This window comes from Lagenorhynchus albirostris, chromosome 21 (assembly GCF_949774975.1).
Source record: "Lagenorhynchus albirostris chromosome 21, mLagAlb1.1, whole genome shotgun sequence".
NCBI classification, from domain to species: Eukaryota; Metazoa; Chordata; class Mammalia; order Artiodactyla; family Delphinidae; genus Lagenorhynchus; species Lagenorhynchus albirostris.
Genome location: NC_083115.1, coordinates 988,744 through 1,003,846, shown reverse-complemented (window position 1 = coordinate 1,003,846; position 15,103 = coordinate 988,744). Strand labels below are relative to the sequence as shown.

At 43.3% G+C, this 15,103-nt stretch overlaps 1 long non-coding RNA gene across 1 annotated transcript in view; it reads right to left on the bottom strand.

Moving 5' to 3' along the window:
- Positions 1 to 1,377: 1,377 nt before the first annotated feature.
- The window catches only part of LOC132512736 (uncharacterized), a 40,566-nt gene continuing 26,840 nt past the window's right edge, over positions 1,378 to 15,103 (bottom strand). Inside the window, exons 4-5 of the long non-coding RNA XR_009538307.1 lie at positions 2,924 to 3,037; positions 1,378 to 1,828 (exon numbers count right to left, since the gene is read on the bottom strand). This is a non-coding gene — a long non-coding RNA (uncharacterized LOC132512736). The remainder of the gene's footprint in view (positions 1,829 to 2,923; positions 3,038 to 15,103) is intronic.

Sequence of the window (15,103 nt, the reverse complement as noted above, 5' to 3'; positions counted from 1 at the left end):
CCCAGGGAGCTTTGGAGCGAACACCACCTGTCTGAGCTGTCCTGGGTTGGGCCAGATTGTTGGCTGTTCATGCACCCACCTGTCAGTCACTAGGTATGGGCTGCCCTGGAAAAGGCTTGACCTTGAATGAGGTAGCTCTTTGCAGCCGAGGAATCCGTGGACGGCTGGCAGCTGAAGGCCGTCTGCTGAGAGTACTCAGCAGCGGCAAGAAATCCTTCCTTCGGGGAGGCCCAGAGGTCAGGGTAATGGGGTGAAGATGGAGTCAAGTCTCCCTGAGCACCCAGCTCACCAAACCCTGAGCCTTCTCCTCCCCGTCTGGGCCCCCCTAGCTGATGAGTCAGCCAACCAACCTCAGTCAGAATAGTTCAGTAGCTGACAAGGTTGGACACACAGCAGGAAAACCTCTGTAGAGTCAGGAAATGCAGCAGCCATGACTCTACGACTTGGGAATTAACACCGTTTAGAGAAAAATGAACTGATTCAGGAAAAGTTAATTACCTTGCCCCAAGTCATCAGCTATGGAAGTGAAGATGAATTTTGTTAATTTTTCTTTTTTACTCATTTTTTTAAACTATGCTTATTCATATGGAAGAATAACAAATGATCCAAATATTTAACAATGGAAGAATGGGTGAAATAAATTTGATTACAGTTATATAATGCTATATAGCTACAAAAAAACACATCTGAAAAAAATTTAATGACATGGAAATAAGTTAATGATAGAGTCTTAGGTGAAAAAGGCTAGTTAGGGCTTCCCTGGTGGCGCAGTGGTTGAGAATCTGCCTGCCAATGCAAGGGACACGGGTTCGAGCCCTGGTTTGGGAGGATCCCACATGCCGTGGAGCAGCTAGGCCCATAAGCCACAACTACTGAGCCTGTGCATCTGGAGCCTGTGCTCTGCAACAAGAGAGGCTGTGACAGTGAGAGGCCCGCGCACCGCGATGAAGAGGGGCCCCCGCTTGCCACAAATAGGGAAAGCCCTCGCACAGAAACGAAGACCCAACACAGCCAAAAATAAGTAAATTAATTTTTAAAAAAGGCCAGTTAAAGCAGTGTATATAGTTTAATATTATTTTAGAAAAAAAAGGTAAATAGACAAAATAATCTGAAAAGTTATTTATTGAACTATTAACAGTTGTTATCTCTAGGTCATGAAATTATGAATGGATGATTTTATTTTCTACATTTAATGTTTTACTTTTTAATAACAAAAATGGAAAATTATTTAGAAATAATCATTCCAAGGATTGATTCGTGTGTGATTAATGAGGAATAAGTCACCTTTTTCACCTGGTACTACGATTAGAAGATCAAAAGCCCAGAATCTTAATGACAGAACTGAAGTCAAACACCCTTCCCGCAGTCCTCCCTCCTTATGTGGCCACTTGTCCTGATGTGGGGTTCAGAGGATGTGATTCCCATTTCCCAAGGTGATGGACGCAGAGGCTGGCTCAAACCAGGTTGAGCCTCAAGGCCACATTGTAAACCCTTTAAACCAGATTTATTTTTACAGAAGTAGGATTCAAACTTGTGTCGATGCCTGGAGTTTGGAGGTAAATGTAGGCATTCTAGCAGCTGTGAAAGATGTTTTCTTCTTAGAAAAGAGGCAGGAAGCTTCTTATCACATAGGGAATGTCATATATGATTTGAAGACATTAGCCGTTGAAAATGTGTAATAAGTAGAAGGTCCAAAGTTTTCTCCCAACCCAAATGAACCAGGTTTTCTCAAAAGCCTGACCTTTGGTTGGCTCTTTCTGAGAGATGCTTTATTTTTTCACCACCAGCAAGACACACCTTCAGGATGCTTTGTGCAAAACGCATAATCCTGAAAAATTAGATATAGAATTTTAATTTTTATATTTTGAAAAGTTTAAAAAATATTTAAAAGTTCTAAGATTAATTTAGTAGGTACCCAGTGGTCAATGTTAACAACCAACTCTCAAGAGGAAAACAAAGCTCTGATTTGTAGGACTTGCTGATTTCTGTGAATTGGTGTGAATACTTCCAGCTATCACGGTGATATCACTGAATGGGGAGCTGGGAAGATCTGCACACAATCTACCCTTCCTGGGGTGATCCAGCTGTAGCTCACCACTGAGCGGACCCAACAGCCATAATTAACAAATGTTAACAATTTTCACATGACATCTTTTCACAAAAGAAATAAAACGTTGTGAGTAATGTTGAAACCCTCCTTGTTTCTCTCCACAGATCCATCTAACCTTCCTTCCCCAGAGACAACCGTCTCAAGAATCTGGTATGTATTCTTCCAGATTACACTTTTATACTTTTACCACATATATATGTAGTCAAAGCAATACATCGTTATGCTTTGCCTACTCTGAATTTTACCTAGTGCTGTCATATTATACATATTCTTCAACTTTCTTTTCTCTTCAATATTGTGTTTTTGAAATTTATTCATATCAATGCATGTAGAGGCAGTGCATCCATTTTAAGTGCTGATTGTGCTCAATTATGTGAAAATATCACAACTTATTTATCTATCCCCTTATTAATGGACTTTCAGGTTGCTTTCAATTTTGCTAATAAAAGTGATGTTGGAATCACCCTACAGACGGTCTCCATATGCAAGTTTACTGTCCCTAGAAGTGAAGTGAACAGATTGTAGGGAGCTCATTTTCTACTTCAGTAATATTGACAAATTGTTCTCCAAGTGGTTATACCAATTTACACTCCTGGCAGAACTATATGCAGGTTTCTCATTTCCCATAGTCTTGCCGATTTTTAGTATCATCAGACTTTTAAAATGTTGCCATCCTTAGGGCATGAGATGACATCTCATTTTAACCTGAATTTCCCAATTACTAGTTAGGTTGAACATTGTATTAGTTAGGGTAAAGCTAAGCTGATGTAACAAAGAGGCCCCAGGTACAGTAGTTCTCTCTTGCGTAACCACCTTGCGTTGGGCAGTCAGGCTGGTATTCAGGGATCCTTCCCTTTGTCACACTGCCATCCCTTAGATCATCCTCTTCGTCCCCATGGTTGAAGTTGGGTAGTTGCCACACACTAACTTTTGGAAAAAAATAGAGAGTTTCTGAGAAAGCAATTGTCTTATAGGCAAATAAGGCAGAAGCTGCACACACTCCTTCAACTCACGTTCCATTGGCAAAAGTTAGGCACATCCTTAGGAGGCGCTGGGAGTCACAGTCCCTGGCTGGACAACTATGTGTCCAGGAGGAAGGGGGGAGGGGGACTAGCTTTCCTTCTCAAGCAGGTATTTGTGTGTCTTCTGGGCCTCCTTTTCCATGACTCAGCTGGTAAAAGTTTTTGTCCATTTTTATTTTGTTTGCTTTGTCTTATTGATTTATAGGAATTCCTTACATAGTCTAGTTTGCCTGTTTAATTTATACAATGAATCTGATCATTTAAATGCACCAGTGCACATACATCAATAAAGATATTTTAAAATATTTTAGCATACATTTAAAGGAGTTTGTTATTTAAACAAGTCATATATTCTTTTGATAAATTAAGATTCTTTTTATAAAATGAATAATTACCATTTTAATGGCAAGATCTTTAGGCTAATATAAGTTATTCAAAGTTAAAACTTAGGGAAAGTGGTTTCTTAGACTCAGTTAAACCTACTGAACTGAACCCACAAGAGAATCTGACACCTATGACATTGTGGTCAATTTCTTAACCACTCGGAGCTTCCATTTTCTTGACTGTAAGGATGATATTATTTGCTCTGCCTCCTATATGAGATTGTTATAAGGATCAACAAGGTAATGTAGAGAAAATGCCCCATAGGGTGCAAAGTTTATACCGTTGTTAGGAATTAGAATTACAGATAGGACTTCAGTAGATGCGTTGGATTTCATCTGAAGGTTCCTGAATCTCTTTTCTGGTTCCCCTTGACACTCTCTATGCACTGTCTACACCTTACTCCCTACTCCAGACCAGGGTCGTCCTGGGTTTGTGGGCTGTATGGTTGGAGAATCCATGTGAGATTTGACGCCCCTGAGGGCAGCCTGGCAGCTTGGCTTTCCAGCCTGTTTTCAAGCAGTTCTCAGCTAAGCCTCTCGTCCAAGTGGGGCCGTGCAGTTTCTCTCACTGGTTCAGGCCAACCCAGCTTGTCATCCATTACCTCCGTCACGGGGAACAGTTTTCAGTTTCTCAGCATTTGCACCCAGCCTGGCACACACGCTCAGAGCCCATGCCGCTGGGGGGTGCGCAGTGCCTCCGCCTGATCCCCCAGCTCTTCTCCCCGTGTCTCTGCTCCAGCTCCATGCTACATGGGGGCCCTCGGGCTCTGCCAGGGGAGTGGGGGCGGGCAGAGAGGGAGAGTATGGAGGATGCCCTGGAATGTGATTTGGCTTTATTCGTGATAAACCAACTTTTAAAAGTTAGAAAGGAAAATTTTAACCATGTGTTGAAGAAATGAGTATATAGTATAAGTCTCGATCTTTCATTGCTGTGTTTGAATTTTGTTTTAAAAAGGAGAACAGTGGTGCTTTTGTGACAAAATGCAGGACATCTTTTTACACTGTGCAGCCTAAACCTGCAGGTGTTAGGCAGGCCCAGTGGGGTAGGGGCTGTGAGCTGAGGTGGCCATGTGGCAACCAAAGAAGGGATGAGCAGGGTGGGGGTCTCTGGCCTCCCTCCACCCGGCGTGGGGTTCACACTCATTCATTTCCTAAGCGTTTGCTGAGCAGCTCCACATGCCAAGAGATGTCCCAGGTGCTGTAGCACAGGCTGAGCAGGTGACATCCTGCTCTCATGGAGCTTAAATTGTAAGGCCAGAGACAGAAAAAGACACATATGATAATGCAAATATGAAAGTGTCAGTTACTGGTAAATGCTCTGGAAAGATTTTTAAAAGGGTGATGAGAAAGAGACTGGGGTCATCAGGGAAGGTCTTCTTGAAAAAGTGACATATGAGCTGAGATCTGCACAATAAGAAGGAACAACTCATGTAAAATTGGGTGGGAGAGCACATAGGGCAGAGGCTCAGCTACTGCAAAGGATCAAAACTAGGATCAAGTTTAACAGGTCCCCGTGGGATGAGGAGGGAGGTCAGTGGGCCTGGAGTGAGGGCAGAAGGTAAGGAGGTGTGTGTACAGAGGGGGCTGGGGCCAGGCCATACAGAGTTGTCGGGGAGGGCCTGAATCACAAGTCCAGAAGTTTAGTTCAGAATGGGATCCACCCTGTGGTGGGGGGCGGGGGGGGGGTCCTGGAGCCATGAGGGAGCCGTGGTTCTCAGAATCAGGGAGTTGGCTCAGGGAACAGCCTTTGGGGGTCAAGGACAGATACTGGGAAGATAGGAGCTCTTACAGCAATGGTACCTGCCCTGGAGGAAGGGACTAGCAGGTACTGGGTGAGTTGCTGATGGCCTCATGTGGCCAAAGTGAACCCCCAGGACAAGGCAGGACAGACAGACTCCCCCTGGGTGAGGACTGAGGAGGGGCCCGTGGCTCTCACCTCCAGGAGCATCACAGAAGCATCAGCTCTGCCCCTTGTAGCCTGCACCACAGGCCCGGGGCAGGGAACCAGCTCCAGAGCCTGCTTGCTTGAGCACAGAGCTCCAAGTGGACTGCAAGCCTCCTCACCTGGGCCAAGCCTGACGCTGGCAGGACACTTTGGCAGGGAGGTGGCAGCTATACAGTGTTGGGCAGACTGGGCGAGACCACCAAGATGGAAAGCATCTTGCTTCTGAAGAGTCGGGATCAAAGTCGGTGTTCTACACCTTTGGGTTGAGGCACAAACCAAGCCAAGACTTTCACATCCTTTGACATTGTAGGTCAACCACCTGGTGAAGGTGGGTGTTCATTTTCAGGTTTGATTATGCATCTCACCTGGTGAAGGAGCACAGGTGGATGGATGTTCACCTTAAGATTTGATTATGCATCTCACCTGGTGAAGGGGTGCACGGGTGGATTTGGTCATGCATCTCACAGGCAGATGCCCTGCATTAGGTCAGGAACAAACTGAGGCTTTGCATGCTGAATAACACCCCAGGATTCCAGAACATGTCTATTTCAAAGGCAGCACCATGTCTAACTACAAGGTCCTTAATTTTTGCAGCCAAGAAGAACTCCAGACAGCCCCAAAGCTCATACTCTTCTTACTAGACTGTCCTGTTCTCCTGAGTAAATGTGTCCCTAAACTTTTTATTTTTTGTAGTAAAATTAGTCCATGATTTAGGAGTTCAAATGAGGCATCTTTCATGGAGAGATACTATACAATATTAAATTAAAAGTATATTCCTGTTTGCTCAGTGGAAACTATACAGACAGATAATATACATGACTATGACATCACATTAGGAACTTTCTATAAAAAGTTAACAATGGGGACTTCCCTGGTGGCACAGCAGTTGAGAATCTGCCTGCAAATGCAGGGGACACAGGTTCGAGCCCTGATCCGGGAAGATGCCACATGCCGCGGAGCAACTAAGCCCGTGCACCACAACTACTGAGCCTGCACTCTAGAGCTCATGAGCCACAACTACTGAGCCTGCATGCCACAACTACTGAAGCTCACGCGCCTAGAGCCCGTGCTCCACAAGGGAAGCCACTGCAATGAGAAGCCCACGCACCACAACGAAGAGTAGCCCCCCACTCACTGCAACTAGAGAAAGCCTGTGTACAGCAATGAAGACCCAGCAATGAAGACCCAATGCAGCCAAATATTAATTAATTTTTTAAAAGTTAACAACAAAACTATTATTATTTTTAATAGCAGCTCTCACTTCTTGGTGCCTGACTGTGTTCTCGGCCCTGTGCTGAGCACATTTTACATGACCTCATACTCCCTCTCTTGTGCCATTGTTTCTGAGTAAAAGTAATGTACTCAAGGAATCCCAGGGCTTGGACAGTCATCTGGTCTGACTTACATCATTTGACTTACAGTAGATTTTCCATTAATGTAATCTTCTTCACCTCATGGGACTTGGGTAATCACTTATTTGTACTTCTTTCTTTTTCTTGGGAGGAATAGTGCAATAACAAATTAACTAAGTGCTTGGATCATAGAGATAGAAGGGGCTGTGAGAGGCCTGAGCTGGCCTCCTGCCTTTAGATGACTGCGCCTGGGGCAGGGTGGGTGGCAGGCAGGAGAGGTTAACTCACCTCCTCAAGGCCACAGTCTGGGTCTCCTTCTAAGATCCTGTCTCCTGCTCAGATCTCCTTCCCCTAAACTGAGCTTCCATGTGGCAGTGAGTGTCAATATGTGTTGAGATGTAGCACATCTGTGCCCTTGGTTCTCCTTGACAAGCTACACTTTCAGAGCATGGATTGAAGAGGTGAGGCTGAAATAAAAAATGCTTCCTGCAAATGGTATATTGTGCTTTTAACTGGCCAATTTGGAAGAATTTAGGAAAGGCAGCTAAAATTAAAGCCATAGCTCAGAATAAGCATCACCCCAGGGACAGGATCACAGCCGTCTTCTTCCAGCCCCACCTGTGACAACATTCTACCCAGATGATGAAACAAACATGCTCCCTCCGGCTTCACTTCTACTCAAGCACATCTGCTCCATCCCTCCCATCTGCTAACACCCCAAACCGCAGGGCAGGGCGGCCTGAGGATACAGTGCAGGATTCAGGGACGGTGTTGAGGGGACCTTTCTGCCAGTCTCAAGTGGTTTTTAAATTGCAGAAATGGTATTTAGCATAGAGAGGGCTCGTTTTATGGCATGTGTGTGGGGGGGGGGGGGGGCGGGGAGCACTCTCTCTGATGATTGTGCCTAAAAGCTGGTCTTTCCTGACCCACTAATGAGGTTTCCTGAATGGCTGAGAAATAGCCTCTCTGCCATGAAAAAAGCCAGTCCCAGAAAAATCTCTTGCGAGATAGAAAAATCTGAACAAACATAAATCAGACATAAATTTAATGCAGATGCTGACACCACAAGGAGCATGAGGAAAAAGGGAAAATTTGGGGAGAAGCAGCGGCATCTCCTGAAAGGAAGGAGAAAGCAAAAGAATAAACCAAAAGACCAACAATTGGTAGCACGTAATTTATCTTGTACCATTCATAACCCTGTCAACCAGAGGATGTGCAGAAGTGACTCTGGAAGGGGTAGGGGAAGCATGGGGCTTTAGTAGAGGACGAAGAATCCACCCAAAACATGAGGTCCACTCACCCAGGCTGTGAAGCTACCATCTCCCTGCTTAGGAGGGATGAGGCTCAAACTGCACTTACGCTAGCGGATTTATTTACAGATAACTTATATCCCTGTAATTAAGCACATAGACTGAACTGAAATGTGTAGTCACAATATTACCCATCCACACTTGTTGGTTTATACTTAAAAGACCCCTTTGTGTTTAAAGTGACATTAGAGAGCTGGGTAGTTGGGTGGAGGGCAGGAGGAGGGGATGGAGAACCCCAAGGACAAGCTGCATTCTGCCCAGCCAAAGGCCATCCTAGGCTGCAACTCTCTTTACCAACTTGCTGGAGAGCAGGGTGGGACGGAGTTAACGCCCCACATGGAAGTTCCATCAGCAGGTCTGGGAGGCGCTGGGGGTCTGAGTCAGTGGGTGAGTCACATCCCCACTACACCCAGGATCAAACACACAGTGGAGCCTTTCAAGGCAAAGGTGTGAGTCATGCCTGCACGTCGAGCTGGCAGTGCACACCACGACCTCACCTCTGCAGTACTACTGGCCCACCCGACGGCTGCGGAAGCAGTGACTGAATCTGAATCAAATTCAACTCTATTAAGTGAACCTCTGCAAGGTCAACATCTGCTACTTGCTTTTTGGCCAGCCGGCAATCTCGAAATGAGTGCGGATGGCTTGGCTAATGAGGCTTTGATAATGGAAACCTGGGTCCTGATTAAATTTTGTGCAGCCTGTGTTTGTGGACACCAGTGTGTCCTGCTGGGTTTCTCAGACTTGTCAATTATATATCAAAAATTATAACAGCAATTGCCCATTTGAAATGTATCTTACAGATAATTAGCATGAAGGCTGTATATGAACCGTATACACATATATATCTATATATACATATACATACAAATACATATAGTAATATGTATACATACAAATACCTATTGTACTTAATGCTAATGTATCTGTATATATAGGTATATATATGTGTGTATATACACAAAGTTGTTCACTGTAGCATCTTTTATTGCAACAGTAAATGTCTAACCGTGAATACTCAGCAGTAGGATGTTTTAAGTTAGGTTATAGCCCATCTATACAGTGGGATGTTATGGAGGTATTAACGAGAAAAAAGTATACTGATATGTATTAGCTATTTTACATGCTATAACTTTTTAAGCATGCTTAAGATATGTTAAGTGAAAGAAAACTATGTGACAGAAAAGATAACGCAGTAGGGGCCCATTTATGTAAAAAAAAGGATAGACATAAATATAAATTATGAAGGCTTAGTTCTGAAAAAAAATGAGGAAAATAGCTGTTAACTGAGTGCAGAGAGGGACTGGAGGTCTGGTGAAGGTGGAGAGGTGTGGGTGAGAATTTGTTTGTTAAAATTAGTTATTTACTTCATGTTTCTTTTAAAATATGCCAAACACTAAAGAAAAACACGTTAAATGCATCCAATATTCAGAGGCCAAACTATCATAACTAACTCACTGGCTGCTGAAAAAATACTTTAAAATGGTTCCAAGTTTCCATAAATAAGGCTTCAAGTGCCCCCAAAGCAACTTCACTGTTCATTGTTTATATGGCCATGTGTTCTCTTTAGCACCATTTTCAAGGAATTGGGGCATTCTCTTTCCAGATAGTTCCTTTCTCAAGAATTCAATCATTGATCTAATAATAAAAGGAAGCTATTAGAGACTCTGTGTGCCAGATACTACTCATGCTTGATAAATCGCATGCCCAAGGGAATATGAAGAAAAGCACACCAACAAAAATAGAATTTAATTCACATTGATTAAAACAATGTGTGCCAAACAGCTCTTTTTGTGGGAGAGAAAAAAATAGCAACATATATCAAGAAATCTAACAACTGAACATAGGAGATTATGGCCCCAATAGGTTTGAATTATTCGATAGACTTTTCTTGATTATTTTGTATCAGGCATTATGCTGAGGATGAGTAGCAGGACAGTATGATGAAAGGAAGAGAAAAGATAAAACAATAATTACAATGCAATGCAATAAGAGGTAAAGTGGAGGCCAAAAGGAAAGTGCATTTAAGCAAGTGCAAAACCCACATAAACACGAAAGAATGAGGTAAGGAGGGAAAGGTGAGAACACTGCTATTCCTGGGTGTGAAGGGGGCGCACCTCAAGCTGCCTCTTCAACATTCATCTCAAACCTAATACCCCCCAAGTTGAACTTCTTACCCTTTCCACCTCCTCCATTGGCCCATCCCATGGTCTGCCTCTTCTTAGTCATGGCAGCTGCATCCTTTAGTTGCTCAAGCCACATGCCTAGGAGTCACGATTGAATCCTCTCTGTAATCCTCTCTCCAAAGTGTCAACAAATCCTTTTGGCTCCACTGAAAGGATCCAGAATCCAATCACGTCTTACCAGCTCTGTTGCTTCCACCTTCATCCAAGCCACCATCATCTCTCGCAGGGCTGCCCCACTTCAATCCATTCTCAGCAGAGCGGACAGGGCAATCGATCCACGTATATGGTAAGACAGATCATGTAATTCTCCAGCTCAAAAACCCCCATGACTCCCATTTCACTGAGTAAAAGCTGAAGTCCTCACTGTGGCCGACCAAGGCCCTGAATGCCTGAATGACCTGAACCCCCCATCCCTCCTACCTCCTTCTACTCCCCGACTGCCCACTCCCCCCCCACCCCCGGGAGCCTAGCGCTCCCCCCAGACTCCCCGAGCCACACTTCTCTCCCCCTCCATTTTTTATTCAATGACCCTTCTCCGTAGGCCTTCCTAATCCTCTTACAGAAACTTGCCATCCCTCCTCTTACACCCTATCCTCTTATTTTTTATTTTCTCATATCACATATAACTATCAAACACTCTATATTCTACCTATTTAGTTTATTATTTGCCACCTACAACCCATCCCCAGAATATAAGCTCCAGAAAGGTAGACATTTTTGTCTGTTTTGTTCACTGATGAGTCCTCAGAACCTAGAATAACACTCAGAATATTACAGGTTTCAATAAAAATTTGTGAAATTCATGAATGAATGAGTGGGGTCTGAATGGGGTTTGGTATTATCAAAACTGAGGTTGAAGGGATAAAGAAGGGCCCAGCTCTGGAAGGTGCCACCGTAAGAGCTTTGAACCTCATCAGACAATAGAAAATCACAGGAACAAGAGAGATGGTTATACCATTTGTTTGCATGTAAATATATACAAAACATTAAGAATGCAGTGGGGTGCGGGAAAGCACGTCTGGTATTTTTGCCATAAACATCTTTGCTGTGAGCAGTTTCATTGCACAACTATCTGGCTGTAGGACAGTTTTGCTCTAAAAGGTAAACCAGCTGGTTGACAGTTTGGTTTCAGTGCCATTCAAGACAATATAAAAGATGCACCTAGTAATTCACAACAGTCTTCAAGAGCATTAATGATCCATCCTTTGGCTGATTTAGATACACTGCTTGTTCTCTCCTGTACTTTTAACAAAATTTATGAATATTAACAATGTTAGAAGTTGGAGGCAAAAGAAGCACCAAGGTCCTCCTACCCACTCAAAAGAAATAGTTATGTGATTCCCGATGAGTGTAGGTTTCTTGAAATGCGAAATTTTTTGCCATTTGATAATGGAGAACATGATGTAGATGGAATTTTGGTATTTGGCACAGAATGTGGCTTCCTTGATTTAGTGGAATATAAGGACTAGGCATGTGAGAGAACATTTCAATATAGCCCAGCTATGTTCTAGCGGTTACATATGTTCCATATACTGATGAAAAATAGCAGTGTCCCTGTCTGTTTGTTTTACTTCCAGGAAAATCTGGAGAGACTTGCAGCAAATATTTTTATATCATAAAGAATTTATGTCTGACATTAGATCCTGAATCCTTAATGATCAACATTGAGAAACTATCATCACTTTCTCTAAGATATACCCCAATACAACATAACCCTGAATCTACACATTTTAAAGGTAGTCAAATTTTTTTGTGTGTTTTCATTTTTTACAATAAAATCTTAAAAATTTTTTGTTATTAATTTTTCATGTTTCATTATGTCCTTTTAGTCTTTTTTTATTATGTCCTTCTTATCTTTTACAATAAAATTGTCTTACGGCCAACTAGTTATGCAGCAAAACTCCTTGCAGCAAAGATTCTTACCACAAAAATACCTGGAACTGGGGAAAAGGCAGGGAAAAGAAAAGCTTAAAAATTATTGCAATGATATTTGACAGTGAGGATGGAAATTGTGACAGATTCCAGAGACATTTCAGAGTAGAATTCATGACATGTAGTAGCTAAATTAATGTGGAAGGTGAAGCAGAAAGAGGATCCAAGGTAACTGAGTTTCTAGCCTGGGTGAAACAGGAGGGGAGGGAGCAGGACACAACTTTTGAAAGAATGGCATAGCCCGAGGACATGACATAAACGGATTAGAACCAAATGGGTCCAAGGTGGTGGACAAGTCGACTTCCACTAGACCTTGAGCCTCAGTATATGCTCATTGTAACACATCAACGAGCTAAATGACACACCCACAGGAGCCATGACAGTTCCAAGGCCAACCATAATCAAAAAAATGGGCGGTGGCACAAATCCTGGAAATCCCTGCCCTTCCAGAAATAGCTGGAATACTCCTCCCATTCATTAGCCTATAAAATTACCCACCACTATAAAAACTGACAACCCCATACCGAGGTGCCTTTTCTCACCTTCTGAGATGGCCCACGCTCTGTCTGTGGAATGTGTTTTTCTCTAAATAAATCCACTTCTTACCTATCACTTTGTCTCTCACTGAATTCTTTCTGCGATGAAACATCAAGAACCCGAGCTTCATTAAGTCCTGAAACCAGGTGTGTGATCTCAGTTGGAAGGCTGTGGGTTTTGGCCGGGTTCAAGTCCTGGCCGTGTGGGTTCAAGTTCCAATCTGGCTTTAAGCTGGGTTTGAGTCCTGGCACATGGGTTCAAGTCCCAATCTGAGGTGCACAGTTTCATGGGTGTTTGGGAATGTGTTTAAATGCCATTAAGTAAAGGTAGAACATATGACCTGCAAGGAATGTAGTCAAGGCCAATCAGGAGGAAATTCAGGCTGACAGGCCTCTGGACTTTATAATCGATTTCATGCTCTGAGTCAATTTTTACATCTTGCACAAGTGACTTCCTGTGGCAGATGGTAGACAACTGTCTGTCGTTCTGGTCCTTAAATTCATATTCCCTTACATGAACTGGAATTTAAGGCTGGAAATGTGGGGAGGTTAAAAATAAGCAATTCACACTTAAACTGGAGACACTTGATACTTACTGGATAATACTACAAAAATGTTATGATAGAGGGCTTCAGGGTCGCAGAGGGATGTAATGACTGTAAAAGCAATTCCTATCCTGCTAAGTAGAGAGAGGAGGAGAAATAATAGATAAGGAGACGCTGACATAATATCGCTAACACTGCCTGACATGTCGAGTCGTGTCACAGTATTCAGGCTGGGCTTGTTTCATAAAGGCATCTTAGGACGTGCTTGGAATACAGATAGACTTGTTTACATAGTAAACACATAAACATTACTTAGCTTCTGCAAAGAAACTCACTTCCTCTCATTTTTTCTGAGCCTTGCAACCCTCTCAGTCTTTCATTTTCTAACTTTTGATGAAGACTTGAATCTAAGAAATGCTTCACTATTTCTTCACTCCATTACAAGAAAAATTTCAATGTAATAAAAACAAGAGGTGGCCCGATGAGGAGCGGTGGCCCCATGATGAGCGGTGGCCCGATGAGGAGCGGTGACCCCATGATGAGCGGTGGCCCGATGAGGAGCTGTGGCCCGATGAGGAGCGGTGGCCCAATGATGAGCGGTGGCCCCATGATGAGCAGTGGCCCGATGAGGAGCGGTGGCCCCATGATGAGCAGTGGCCCCATGATGAGCGGTGGCCCGATGAGGAGCGATGGCCCCATGATGAGCAGTGGCCCCATGATGAGCGGTGGCCCGATGAGGAGCGGTGGCCTGATGAGGAGCGGTGGCCCCATGATGAGCAGTGGCCTGATGAGGAGCGGTGGCCGGATGATGAGCAGCAGCTCTCACCTGGTCTCCGTGTTAGGTGGGCTGTCCTGAAGCTCCTGCTCCCTGGAATGTCAGTCCAGGGCTGCCAAGTAGAGGCAGAAATCCAAGTTCCATATGAAAGCCCCTTTCTAAAAAGGTTAGCAAGCAGGTAAAAAATGGTAATGCATGGTGTAGGTCAACAGGGTCCACGGAAACTAAACAGGCTTGAGCAGAAGTTTGAATCCGCTTTAGAGTTTATGAAACTCCTTCAGGTACGTTCTCTTGCTTGACTTCACGACATCCTGGTGAGGCAGGAATCTTATCGTTTTTCTTTTCTGATACAGTGGTAACCTGAGGGAGAACAGCTTACCCCGATTACATAAATCCACCCTTCTCACATCTGAGCCTCCCAGCCCAAACCTCGTGCTCTTTCCTCTACTCCATTTTGTTGTTTTAAATGTTGAAAAAGTTTGAGACAAACTTTACATTCTGGTTACCTTCCTTTTCTTTTCCTAGTTCTACAAGTTATTTGAGACCAAAATAAATTGTATATTGGGAATGTAAATTGATACAGACACTATGGAAAACAATATGGAGTTTTCTCAAAAAACTGAAACCATATGACCCAGCAATTCCACTCCTGGGCATGTATCAGAAAAAAACCAACAACACTAATTTGAAAAGACACGTGCACCCCAATGTTCATAGTAGCATTATTTACAATAACCAAGATACGGAAGTAAAACCTGTGTCCATCAACAGATGAATGAACAAAGAAGATGTGCTACATATATACAATGGAATACTACTCAGCCATAAAAAAAACAATGAAATTTTGCCATTTGCAACAACATGGATAGACTTGGAGGGCATTATGCTAAGTGAAATAAGTCAGGCTGAGAAAGACAAATACCGTATGATATCACTTATATGTGGAATCTAAAACATACAACAAACTAGTGAAATAACAAAAAAGAAATAGACTCACAGATACTATA